The sequence below is a fragment of the Anolis carolinensis genome, chromosome 3 (assembly GCF_035594765.1).
Source record: "Anolis carolinensis isolate JA03-04 chromosome 3, rAnoCar3.1.pri, whole genome shotgun sequence".
Taxonomy (NCBI): domain Eukaryota; kingdom Metazoa; phylum Chordata; class Lepidosauria; order Squamata; family Dactyloidae; genus Anolis; species Anolis carolinensis.
In genome coordinates this window covers 247,606,002-247,619,275 of record NC_085843.1, presented here as the reverse complement: position 1 = coordinate 247,619,275, position 13,274 = coordinate 247,606,002, and the positions used below count along the sequence as shown (strand labels likewise).

The 13,274-nt window shown below is 42.0% G+C and overlaps 1 protein-coding gene across 1 annotated transcript in view; it reads left to right on the top strand.

The window, feature by feature from the left end:
- Window positions 1–6,232: 6,232 nt before the first annotated feature.
- Window positions 6,233–13,274, top strand: part of spsb4 (splA/ryanodine receptor domain and SOCS box containing 4) — a 252,980-nt gene continuing 245,938 nt past the window's right edge. The window contains exon 1 of the mRNA XM_062976562.1: window positions 6,233–6,368. The gene's annotated coding sequence lies outside the window, so the exon portion shown is untranslated. The remainder of the gene's footprint in view (window positions 6,369–13,274) is intronic.

The following is a 13,274-nucleotide window of genomic DNA, read 5'->3' as shown; positions in this document are numbered from 1 at the left end:
CCAGAACTAGAAACAACTGGTGTATGCCATCAGAAAGGCATCTGTTCTCCTACTTTCCAAATGTGAAGACCTTTTTCTTTCTAATTATGGCACTGTGGATCACAGGATGTCATGCTTTAATATTATCATTGCCTCAAAAATTTGCCTTAATAATAGTTAACGTATGGTCTTGACTGAACCACAATATAATTAATTACTGTTGTGGGTGGTCAGTAACTCAGTATGGTTATTTTGCATGCATTTGTACTTGAATGTGTACAGTTTGTTTGTTTCCCCCCTCATTTTATCAACATTTGATTCCACTGTTTATATTTTTGTTTCTCTTTCCAATGTGAGATTAATGGATTCTTCTTTATAAAAGCTCATGACACAATAAATATACTAGTGTCAGAAGATGATGGATTGATTGAATGACTGGTTGATTGTTGTAGCAAACTAATATAGCTATCTGTCTGTAAGTACTTACTATGAACTCTTAAGCCTCTAAGCTGATAAACTGCCAACAGTTCTGCAGATGAAAACACATTGGATGCATGAGGCCCATTTATTTAAGAGTGCCATTTCAAGTCTAGCAGCATGGAGAGAAATTGGATTTATGGCATAGTGACCAAATGTAAAGGCCTGCTTTTGCATGTATTTTTAAAACAATGCACTTTATGTCCAGAATCCTACTGGTCTTTTATGGTGCATTTACAATGTAGAATTAATGCATTTTGAAATCATTTTAACTGCCATGGCTCAATGCTATGGAATCCTGGAATCTGTAGTTTGGTGAGGCACCAGCACTCTTTGGAAAAGAAGGCTAAAGACTTTGTGAAATGACAATTCTTAGGATTGTATACATTGGACCATAGCAGTTGAAGTGGTGTCAAGCTGCATTAATTCTAGAGTGTAAATGCACCCTTAGATACAGAATGAGATACTCATTACTCTCTCTTTTAGTTGTAGTAAACCTGAAAATTATCTGCCAAGCACAATGACCAACCTCCCCAACATTTTATCACCAACAGCTTAGATTCTCTAACAACAAATTTCTGCCTGGTGGGAACAGTAGGGATGGCAAAGAAGAATCTAGCAATTTTCCCGTAGCACAGCAGTGGATAATTAAGACATTTTAATAATTAAGACACTCTCTCAGGCCCCTTCCACACAGCTGTATATCTCACATTATCTGCCTTGAACTGGGTTGTATAGCAGTGTGGACTCAGATAATCGAGTTCAAAGCAGATATTGTGCATTATCTGCCTTGATATTCAGGGTTATATGGCTATGTGGAAAGGCCCTCACTCTCTCTCTCACACACACACACACACACAAGCACACACCACTGGACATGGTTATGTTGCAGCCAAGAAAAGTTGGATTTTGTAGTGGAGAGAGGCATGGGAGATATATTGTAGCAATGTGGGCTCGGGCTGTGGCACAGGCTGGAGAGCAGCTGCAATCAATCACTGCAATGAATCACTCTGACCAGGAGGTCATGAGTTCGAGGCCCGCTCGGAGCCTATGTTTGTTTGTCTTTGTTCTATGTTAAAAGGCATTGAATGTTTGCCTATATGTGTAATGTGATCCGCCCTGAGTCCCCTTCGGGGTGAGAAGGGTGGAATATAAATGCTGTAAATAAATAAATAAATACATAAATAAATGTTTCTTAATCCAGGATCCTGTTGTCTTTCATAGCTGGTAGCTATTATTAGCCTTATCTTCCACAAATTTATCCAATCCTCTTTTAAAGCCTTCCAATTTGGCAATCATCTCATCCGTATGTCTTGTGGGAGTAAATGTCACCTTTTTTTTTAACTATGTGGGATATCAAGAAGCACTTCCTTTTGTCTGTCCTTTTATCTGTGCTGAATGTGTACTTTGGAAATGTAGAGCTATGAGAGCAAAACAAACAAGTGAAAGTGTGGACACATGGAAGGAAAAGGGTGACAAGCACTCTGATTTCAAGCATCTGGCTTTTTGAGGTTAGAGGTCAACAAAGGTAACAACACTATTTTACAACACTGGTACTTTTGAACTGAACTATAAGGCATTTATTTACTACATTTATATCTCACCCTTTTTACCCCGAAGGGAACTCAGAGCAGCTGTATGTACATACAGTATATTATATTATTAGCATAGCACAATATTAGCATTATATATTACTATATTGAACTATATCACTATACTGTAATATTATATGTAATATATAACATATAATTAATATTATATGGTATTAGTATTATATTGTATAAAATAACATTATTATCAATATAATATGTATATACAATATATTATATTATTAAAACGGATATAAAAATATTATATTATAAATGAGGGCGGGGGCCAGGTAAATGACCTTGGAGGGCCGCATCTGGCCCCCGGGCCTTAGTTTGGGGACCCCTGCTCTATATAAACATAGAGGTAGCTGCTGGCTTCTATGTCAGCACAGTGGAAAATCCACTACACTGGCTATTCAAACTATTTGAGGAATATAAAGGATAACTCCTTTATTGACCAAAATAAACCTAGAGGAGATTCACTGCCCTGTTAACATGCAAACTAGCAGCTCACTGCATATACACTCCAATGTTGATAGCGTTGATATCGCTGTTGGTATCTAGGGGGCCCTTTGAGATAGGCCCTATATACCAGGGTTTTGTCCCAGGTTTCCTGTTTATCCTAGATTATCTGGCAGGGCGGGCTCATATAATCGAGTTTAAAGCAGAATATCTGGGATCAGATCCTGGAATGTAGGGCCTGTCTGGAAGTTTATTTATTTATTTATTTGTGGCATTTATATACCGCCTTTCTCAACCCCGAAGGGAACTCAGGGCAGTTCACAGTGTTGGCAACAATTCAATGCCCTCGATAAAAAACAGTATAAAACATCAAAGTTGTCCCTCCCCTAATAAAACATTAAAAATGATTAAAAACATCATAAAATAGCATCATATATCACACAAAGACATGGCCGTCGTCCATAAAGAATCCTGGGTTATTGCACTTTCAACTTTCACCTTAACTTTAAATATTCCTAGTATGGGCCAAACGCTGATTCCACAGCCAGGTCTTTAGCTGTCTCCTAAAGGTGAGGAGGGAGGGGACTAACCTGATCTCACTCGAGAGGGAGTTCCACAGCCATGGGGCCACCACCAAGAAGGTCCTGTCCCTTGTCCCCACCAGCTGCACCTGTGAGGCTGATGGGTCTGAGAACAGCACCTCCCTGGAAGATCCAAATTTATGAACTGGTTCATAGAGGGAATACATTCGGTCAGGTTAAGTTGGACCAAAGCCATTTAAGGCTTTAGCCATAGTTAGATAGAGCATGATTTTCCTGATTTCTGACCCTGTGTGCCACCAATTTCCACACTTCCTACTTGCTATTTTGAAAGCCTGGGATAACACACTAAGGTTTCCTCTACACCAGGCATGGGCAAACGTGGGCCCTCCAGGTGTTTTGGACTTCAGATCCCACAATTCCTAACAGCCATTGTGAGAGTTGAAGTCCAAAACACCTGGAGGGCTGAGGTTTGCCCATGCCAGCTCTACACTGTAGAATGAATGCAGTTTGACACCACTTTCACAGCTATGGCTCAATTATATGCAATCTTGGGAGCTGCAGCACTATTTAACAAAAAAGGCTAGAGATCTTATAAAATTATAACTCCCTTCATTACATAGCATCGAGCCATGGCTCTTTGAGTAGTGTCAAACTACAACAGCGTAATCATAGAATCATAGAATCATAGAATAGTAGAGTTGGAAGAGACCACATGGGCCATCCAGTCCAACCCCCTGCTAAGAAGCAGGAAATCGCATTCAAAGCACCCCCGACAGATGGCCATCCAGCCTCTGCTTAAAAGCCTCCAAAGAAGGAGCCTCCACCACGGCCCCGGGGAGAGAGTTCCACTGTCGAACAGCTCTCACAGTGAGGAAGTTCTTCCTGATGTTCAGGTGGAATCTCCTTTCCTGTAGTTTGAAGCCATTGTTCCGTGTCCTAGTCTGCAGGGCAGCAGAAAACAAGCTTGCTCCCTCCTCCCTATGACTTCCCTTCCCTAATGACCCGCATGTTCTTCCACAGTGAGGACATCGGTTTCCAGATGAAAGGCAGTCTGGGTCAGGGTTGGCTTGCTGCGCCTTCCTCTTGGCATGTTTCTTCCTTTTGCCCTCCATATTTGCCTCTTCGAATTCTGCAGCACTGCTGGTCACAGCTGACCTCCAGTTAGAATGCTCAAGGGCCAGGTCTTCCCAGCTCTTAGTGTCTCTGCCAATTTTTAAGTTTGGCTTTTATCCCACCTTTAAATCTCTTTTCCTGTCCACCAACATTAGGTCTCCAGATGGATTGTCACCTTGTCATGGTGAGGCGGCTTGCGTGTTCTAATCTGTATAAGGTAAAGGTAAAGGTTTTCCCCTGACATTAAGTCCAGTCATGTCCGATTCTGGGAGTTGGTGCTCATCTCCATTTCTAAGCCAAAGAGCTGGCATTCTTCGTAGACACCTCCAAGGTCATATGGAGCACCATTATCTTCCCGCCGGAGCAGTTCCTATTGATCTACTGACATTTGCATGTTTTTGAACTGCTATGTTGGCAGGAGCTGGGGCTAACAGCAGGAGCTCACCCCAGTCCCTGGATTTGAACCACCGACCTTTTGGTCAGCAAGTTCAGCAGCTCAGTGGTTTAAATTGCTGCGCCACCGGGCGCTCCAATATGTATGAAGCATCCCTATTACATGGTTATAGGACTTCCTAGGACTTTTGGGAGTTGGAGACCTAAATACCTGGAGGGTGAAAGTTTGGACACCCCTTGTTCTAGGTTCTTCATGCTACTCCACAGTCAACTTCTGCCAGATGTTGGCCATAAATCCATGCTAGAGGTCCTAGGGATTCCTAAAGTTTCCTTATAAGAATCTTTGGATCAGGCATGGGCAAACTTCAGCCCTCCGGGTGTTTTGGACTTGTTTACACAATTCTTAACATCCTAAAGGCTGTTGGGAATTGTGAGAGTTGAACAGACTATTGGCTGTTGATGATGCTGTTTTTATGTTATTGTCGTGTTGTAATGTTGTTGATTTTATTGAGATATGTTTTGATATATGTTTGGTTTTAATTTTTGTTGGATCGGACTTGTCCCCATGTAAACCACCCTGAGTCCCTTCGAGGAAATGGAGGTGGGATATAAAAATAAAATTATTATTATTATTATTATTATTGACACAAAGACATAGTATGACACAGCAAACAAGATATGTATGCTGGATTTTGTATTACAAAAACACTAGTCGAACAGTTCCTAAGTGTTTAGGACTGTGTGATGTATTTTCGGATGATGTGTGCAGATCCCAGTAAGGTGGCCTTTTGCAGTTGACAGATCATGATTTTGTCAATGTTTATTGTTTCCAAATGCCGGCTGAGATTATTTAGCACGGCACCCAGTGTGTCGATTACCACCAGGACCACCTGTACTGGTTTATGCCAGAGCCTTTGCAGTTCTATCTTGAGGTCCTGATAACGGCTGAGTTTTTCCTGTTGTTTTTCATCAATTCGACTGTCACTTAGTATGGCGACATCAATAATTCAAACTTTTTTCTTTTCCACAACTGTGAGGTCTGGTGTGTTGTGTTCCAAAACTTTGTCAGTCTGGATTCGAAAGTCTCACATTATTATTATTATTATTATTATTATTATTATTATTATTATTATTATTATGACACTGCAAACAAGATAGATATGTTGGATTTCGTATCACAAAATCACTAGTCGAACACTTCCCAAGCGTTTAGGACTGTGTGATGTATTTTCAGATGATGCGTGCAGATCCCAGTAGGGTGGCCTTTTGCAGTTGGCAGATCGTAATTTTGTCAATGTCTATAGTTTCCAAATGCCGGCTGAGATCTTTTGGCACGGCACCCTGTGTGCCCATCACCACCGGGACCACCTGCACTGGTTTCTGCCAGAGTCTTTATTATTATTGTAGTTTGATGCCATTTTGTCATGGCTCCATCCTGTGGAATCCTGGGGCTTGCAAGTTGGTGAGGTTAACTACTTGCTGGAGAATTCTTTTTACAGTGAAGAGGCACCCAAGGCTGGCTCCAAGCACAACAAAGAAAGAAGCCCTATAGACACGGTGTGTTTGTTGTGTGTGGGTGTTTTCCCTTCCTTCTGCCAGACCTTCTCGCGGCGTTAGGACCCAGCCGGGGGAGCTGGAGCGGAGGCGCGTCGCGGGTGGGCAGGTGGGCGCGGCGGACTTGGGCGCCCCTTCCTCCTCGCCCCCCGGGCCGCTTTGGGCACCGGCGAGGAAGGGACCCGAGGGGCCGAGGAAGTTGTCCACGGAGGCGCCGGACACAGCAGGAGGGAGGGCGCGGCCCCAGCGGCATCTCAGGGTGAGAAGCTCTCCGGAGGCGCCCCCCCCCCACCCCCGGCTTCCCTTGTCTGCCCTTCTCTCTCGCGGGTGGATTGCGTTCTCGCTTCCCTGCCTTCCTTTGGAAGGAGCTTCCCTCCCGGGCGAAACGGAGCGCTTTGCCCTTGAAAAGTTTAGGAGGCGGCAGTGGCGGCAAGGGCTCGCTTTTCCCGTTTGTGTCACTTGAGAGCCTTTGGGGGGCTTTTTCCTGGAGGGTCGCACAGGTGATGGAGAGAGACTCTGGTTGGAAAGAGACTCTCAAGATTGACCCTCACCTCTCAGAATCTCCCCCATTCTTATCTGAGCAGGTTGGCGTGGCTGGGAGTTAAAGGTCCAAAGCACTTTGTGGCGTCAAAGTTTGTGGACCAGAAGGTGGTCTGAAGGCGGGGTAGCTTTTCCCTCTTTGGCTAAGATCTGGCGTGATTAGAGGAGTGGTTTTCCTCTGGGGCTGAAAGCTGCATTTTTCAGGGTGTTTCTATGTACAGCCTCCACCTTTAAGTCCCTCAGACCTTTCCCCCCCTCGACCCAGACTTAAGCCCCTTCCACACAACTGAATTAAAATCCCACATTTTCTGCTTTGAACTGGAATATGTGGCAGTGTGGACTCATATAACCCAGTTCAAAGCTGATATTGTGGGATTTTCTGCCTTAATATTCTGAGTTATATCACTGTGTGGAAGGATTCTTGGAAGACCAAGTATATTGTGGATGTGGTCTGGCAGCTGCCCATTCATAGTCATGGGGAAGAGATGAGAGACCCAGGTCCCTTCTATACAGCCATGTAATCAGACTATCAAAGCAGATAATCCACATTATCTGCTTTGAACTGGATTATATTAGTCTACACTGCCATATAACCCAGTTCAAAGCAAGTAATTTGGATTGTATATGGCAGTGTAGAAGGAGCCCCAGAACACTCCTAGGATACAATCCCACGACACTTTTGAAACAGACTCCTAAGGTCAGGAATTGCTATAGAATTGGAGAAAATGAGGAAAAACAGGTGGGATGGGATCTGTCAATTTTGCTCATGTTGAATCGCTTTAGTGAGGAGGAGTAATGGCCATTCCAATGGGTGGTTTCATACCAGGCATTGACATTTATCTCCCCAAATCTTGCTTCATGAACCTGGTATAGTAATGTTTTAAAATTAATTTCATCATTAAAAATACAGAGATTTCAAAAATATCACCATTTTGTTTTTCCTTCATAGTGATCTTGGCTTTTAAAATTGCACTACTGCTAACTTATGGAAGGAAAGAGGAGCCCAGAGCAGGGGGCGGGGGGGTGCAGGTCAATGCCTCCTCTCTCCTCGGGAGTTGCAGGATTGGAAGGGAAAGTCTAGTATCCCCAAAGTTTTTTTTCCCAAATTAAGTTTTTTTAAATTTTTAAATTAAGTGGCCAGGAACTGCATTCATTTGTTTGATAAAACCGAAAGTGGATTATTTCTGGAGAAAAGGCAAGAAAGAACGATGCATGATGGGATCTGAGAAATGATACAATTTGCTTTCTAATACAACAGAACATAACGCCACAAATATATGATGCCTCCCCCCTCCCAGTGGGATAACATCCATTGTGAGGTACCTTCAAGTTGCCTGCTGTCTGTGGTGACTCTATGAATTCCATAGGATTTTTCTGAAGCAAGAAAACCTTAAGAGGTGGTGTTTTTCCTGTTACTTCCTCTGAACCAGTGTACCAGTTGTTCTCAACCTGTGAGTCTCCAGATATTTTGGCCTTCAACTCCCAAAAATCCTAACAGCTGGTAAACTGGCTGGGATTTCTGGGAGTTGTAGGCCAAAACACCTGGGGACTCACAGGTTGAGAACCACTGCAGTCTGAACTATAGCCTACAGCACCTGATATTTGGTCATCTCCTATCGAAGCACTGACCAGAGCTGACCCTGCACTGCTGATCACTGGTTCTCCTTGCACAGACTGATGGATGTTGCAGTCTGACAACAACTGGAGAGCATCACTTTGCCAATCTCAATTAATACAAAGAGACTTCCCTAATACTAATTTTTTGTAGGTCTCTTAAAATCCCACTGTATGACTGCTGTTATCTCCCCTACTTGCTGTTGATAGAAATGGAATTACTGGCATGTGCTTTCATTAAACTACAGCTGTAAGTGGAGATCACTTCACTGTAAATAATATCAGTAGTTGGGTATTAATACACTGTATCATTCTTAATGAGTATAAAAATAAGGATAGCATTGCATTGACCTCATATGAAGAATATGTGCAGGGTGGTGGTGTCCAAAAACTATGTATTCCACAGGCAATGCATAATCACTATATATATTTACACACATCTTTTATATGCTCTGCAACTTGCACATCCAATATAGTGAGTGTCCTTGATTTATTTTTTACTTGATCTGCTTACTATGTCCTATAATATGTGAGGGCCAAGATACTGTAATCGTTTGAGTATTGAACAAGGACTCTAGAAGACCGCAATGTTGGACAATGTCCATGAAAACCCACTGGGTGACTTTGGACAATTCACACTCTTTCAGTCTTCAAGGAAAGTAATGGCAAACCTCTTTTTGTCAAGAAAATCCTGGGACATGGCTATCATAAATCAGAGATGAATTGAAGGCTTGTGACAACCATGTTTGGAGTTTTCTTCAGCACAATCCTATGCTTAGTTGCTGAGAAGAATTTTTTCTGAGATCAATGAGACTCCTAGGGAAGAAGTTGCTCCTCCAATGGTCCTGGAGGACTCTCGAGTTCCTTCAGGTCTCAGTGTCCCATGGAGATTTTCCCACATGTTCTTTCCCAGTTACTCATTGATTGTGAGAGCAGAATTCCTGTTTCCAACTGGAAGGCAATCAGAATGCATGTTTCATAATCATCACTATTATTTACAAACAGTGCTTGAAGATAATGGCAGAGATGGGTTTTGCCTGCACACCATCCTCTCTAAATGATAGAGGTGGTGTATCTGCTTTGAGGTAGTGAATCTGCTTGAGGTTTTGAGGAAGTATCCAAGGAGCTAAAAATACTTTGGGATGAGGTTTCATCACATTGGATAACTTTCAAGTCTGAGCTAAAACCTTGACTTGATTAATTGCCCCACTTTTATGGGGCCACCAGTCACAAACAGGAGAGATATAGGACATTGGAAGCCAACCCTCTGCAGGTACAAGCAGCAGCCAGTGCCTGTGTCAGGATGGCATTACAGGCTCTGAACCCATCTTCTTTGGGGCAGGAAATGATAGCTTTCTGGATCAATGTTATTAGATGTGTAGCCACCTTCTCAATGATCCAGGCTTTGGAGAGCTGGGCGTGTGGATTAGATCATCTGACTCCACCTACAAAAAAATACTTCAATGCTGTAGACTTATGCATGGATTCCTTTAGTGTGGACTGTCAGACATATATTGAAAATGCATGTATTTGAGACTCCCGGGTTACTCAGCTTCCCTGGAATAGTGTACTGTTATGGTGTGAAGCTCCAAATATAGTTTGATTTGTATTTCATTGTTGTATAGTGTATTTGGAGAGTTATGCCTTAAAATGAGGATGAGGAACTTAAGACCCCCCTCCCCCCATTGCTGGACTTCCATTAGAACTAGACGGCATAAGTTCTGATGAGGGAATGAGAGTTTTAGTCCAGCAATACTTGGGGAAAACTATGTGTTATCTACTGATCCCTTACAAGATGGTGTATGACTGTTTTAAATAAGCTATAAATATGTATACCACAAGAGCATTTCTTTCCTCTAACTGGATTTTAATTTCCATTTTAATTAATGTTAATTAAACAATTTAAAGTAAAAAATTTAAGTTCAGAGCAAAAAGGATTTTTGTCATAACAAGTGAAGCTAAATGAACAGATAGTGCTAAGGGTACAGAGGATATCTTCAACAATTTCAGTCAGGGTTTATTTAAGAAACTGTAAAAGAGTAATTATCGTAGCCACATTTGAAAAATAGTCTCTATAGAACAGTTATTCTTGGATGAAATGAAATGTTGGATTATGAGACAATTTGTTTGACTGCAAAATTAGTCAGTGAGTTGAAACATTCCATTTTCCCAGGTAACCAGGTAAATATATTCTTGTATTCCTATACTTTAGTGGAAAGGAGTAGGTATAGAAAAGAAGTAGAGAAAAGCATGGATAATAGCAACAAAATCTGTAGATGATTATCTGATATACCAAAGGGCATATTTTTGTGTTCATGTGATGCTCTTAGCTCTTTGACTGTCATCCTAATTTTTTTCCGAACAGCTAAGCCTTATAGAAGGACTTATTTCTGAATAAACTGGCATATCTGACTGTAGGAAAAGCTCAACTGTGTATTGTTTTGTACATTAGTGTTACAGTAGAGTTCCAGTTATCCAAGTTAAACGGGCGGGCTGTGTCTTGAATAGCCGGATCTGTTGGATAATAGGGAGGCCCGGCCCAGCGCCTTTACTGAAGGGAAGGGGAAAGCCTTCCCTTCAGTAAAGGCCTGACGAGGGCTTGCCCCTTGGGAAGGACGCCGCGAGTGTTGCTAAGCAGCAGCGATCGCGGGGTGCTTCCTCCTCCCTCTCCTTCTCCCGAGCTCGAGAGGAAGAGGGAGGGAAGCCCCGGGTGGCACCTCAGATAATACGGACGCTTAGTTAACCGGAGCTCGGTTAACCGGGGCTCTACTATACTTGTAATACTAGTGTCAGAAAGAGAACCATTTAGCTAAGTTTCCATGGAGTAAACATACACCTAGTCAGACCATAAATTGGATAACAACAACAACAACAACAAGACTTTATTTATATTCCACCCTATCTCCCCGGAGGGATTCAGGGCAGATTTCAAACATAAAAGGCAAACATTCAATGCCCAAACACAACAACAATACACCCATAATAATGAAAATTGACAACCCAACATATAAAAACAAATTAAAAATGTAACCTGTTATATCAGACAAAAAATTTAAAAAATCAAACAGAAGCCTTCCCAGTTCTTTGGGACATATAGATTGATCATTGCTCAAGATGTCTATTTAGCTGGTGGGGCAATCAGGGAACAGATACAGATGGTAGCTATTAATTTGAGGTATAATGATAGTATTACCTTCTATTGCTCCTCCTCCTCATATGCCAGTGAGCAAAGGTACGTCTTCAGCTGTTTTTTGAAGGTGGGGAAGGAGGGGGCCAACTTTAACTCTTTAGGAAGACAGTTCCAGAGGTGTGGAGGTGGCCACATAGAAGGCCCTTTCTCTCGTTCCACCAGCCCCACTTGGGACGGGGTGGGACTGAGAGCAGGGCCTCCTCTGATGACTGCGGTGTCCGAATTGGTCTACAGTGGGAGATGCAGATTGTCAAATATTTACAGGTAAGGCCTATAAGCCTAGCCATTGCAGAAATGGTTTTAAATAGCTATTTTCTTCCATTAGAACTGTTTTGTACATGTATATGAACCATGACCCTTTTGTAAAGGCTGACCTTTTTGGGACTGGACTATATCATAGTGGAATCTTAAATGTGTTTGAGCATATTTCTAACAAAAGTGCTGAACTTAGGACTATAGCTTGAATTCAGTATAAGAATTTTTTTTGGATGGCAGAGTATTGATTTTTTTTAGTGCAATGTCATTAATTCACTGCAAATTGACTATATATTTGGAAATTTGTGGAATACACTTACTGCATATGAAGTTGACCTGGATCAGATAGGCAGTAAGATGTGGTTTACCATTATGAGAAACACAAATACCTTCTTGACATATTTGCTTTCTCTTATTTTAGATGAGCAGAACAAGATTGTGGTTTTGAAAAAAAGCATTAGTATTAGAAAAACTAATTTTTACTAATCCATGTTAATTCAAATAATCCAGGATCAAAATGTTCCAGATCTTGGTTTGTTAGCCATATGTAGAGGAAACTACAATTTTCCATAATTATTTGACTGTCTGGCTTCCCCCCATTGCTCCAAAGCAACATGGGAAGACTCCCATGTTGCTACAGTGGCGGCATGCTCCACTTCACCACCCCTTTAAGTACGGTACCCCACCAAAAGTAGTAGTATACCATGTAATGGGAGCCGGTGGGTTCCGTGATTAAGGAGGCAGTGAAATGGAACATGCTGCCAATTCTTCCTCCATCTGATGAGGCCATATGTCAAAGAATGCTAGTGACTTGCCAAATTACAACTCCCAGTATTACATAGCATTGAGCCCTGGCAGTTAAAGTAGTGTGAAACTGCATTAATTCAACTGTAGATTCACCCCAAGATATCAAGTGGCTTCCAGGTTGGAGAAAGCCCGTTTCATGACTTCAAAGGCGAGCTTCCATATATTTCCACAGAATCAAATCAAAAATATAGTTTGTATAGTTCTTCTCTCCTTAAGGATCTGGGGTGGAATTCACAATTGTATTAACAGTGTGGAAACTAGAGTTACACATCGGTAACTGGTTTGTATTCACAATCCCTATATATTCAGTAGATGAAGGAATACACAGGGAAAGTGAAAGTCCCACAGTCTTGATGTAACAGGCAGCAGCTGTAGTAAGAAACAAGGATCTGTTTTCCTCTCAATCAGGATGCAACAGACTGATATTCCCATTCTCCTCCTTTAAGGGATCTCTGGTGCAATTAAGAATTATAGTAGGCATCTTACTCCTGACTATCACACAAGAAAAGCAATTTGCTGCATACTGATTTGCAGGAGAAAAGACTCCTGTTACTCACAGTAGATGCTGCCTGGGAACTCCAAGTCCAGATTGCAGTTGGCGGATTGGCCCAGTGGACAGTAATTCGCTTTGCAACAAAGGTAGTCACATAACTACCATAGTAGCTGATCTAGAACCACATCCATATTTCCAGTAATTTTTGACAGCAGTTGGTTTACAGTGCTAAAATACTTTGACTTGATTCACAACCTCATCAGATG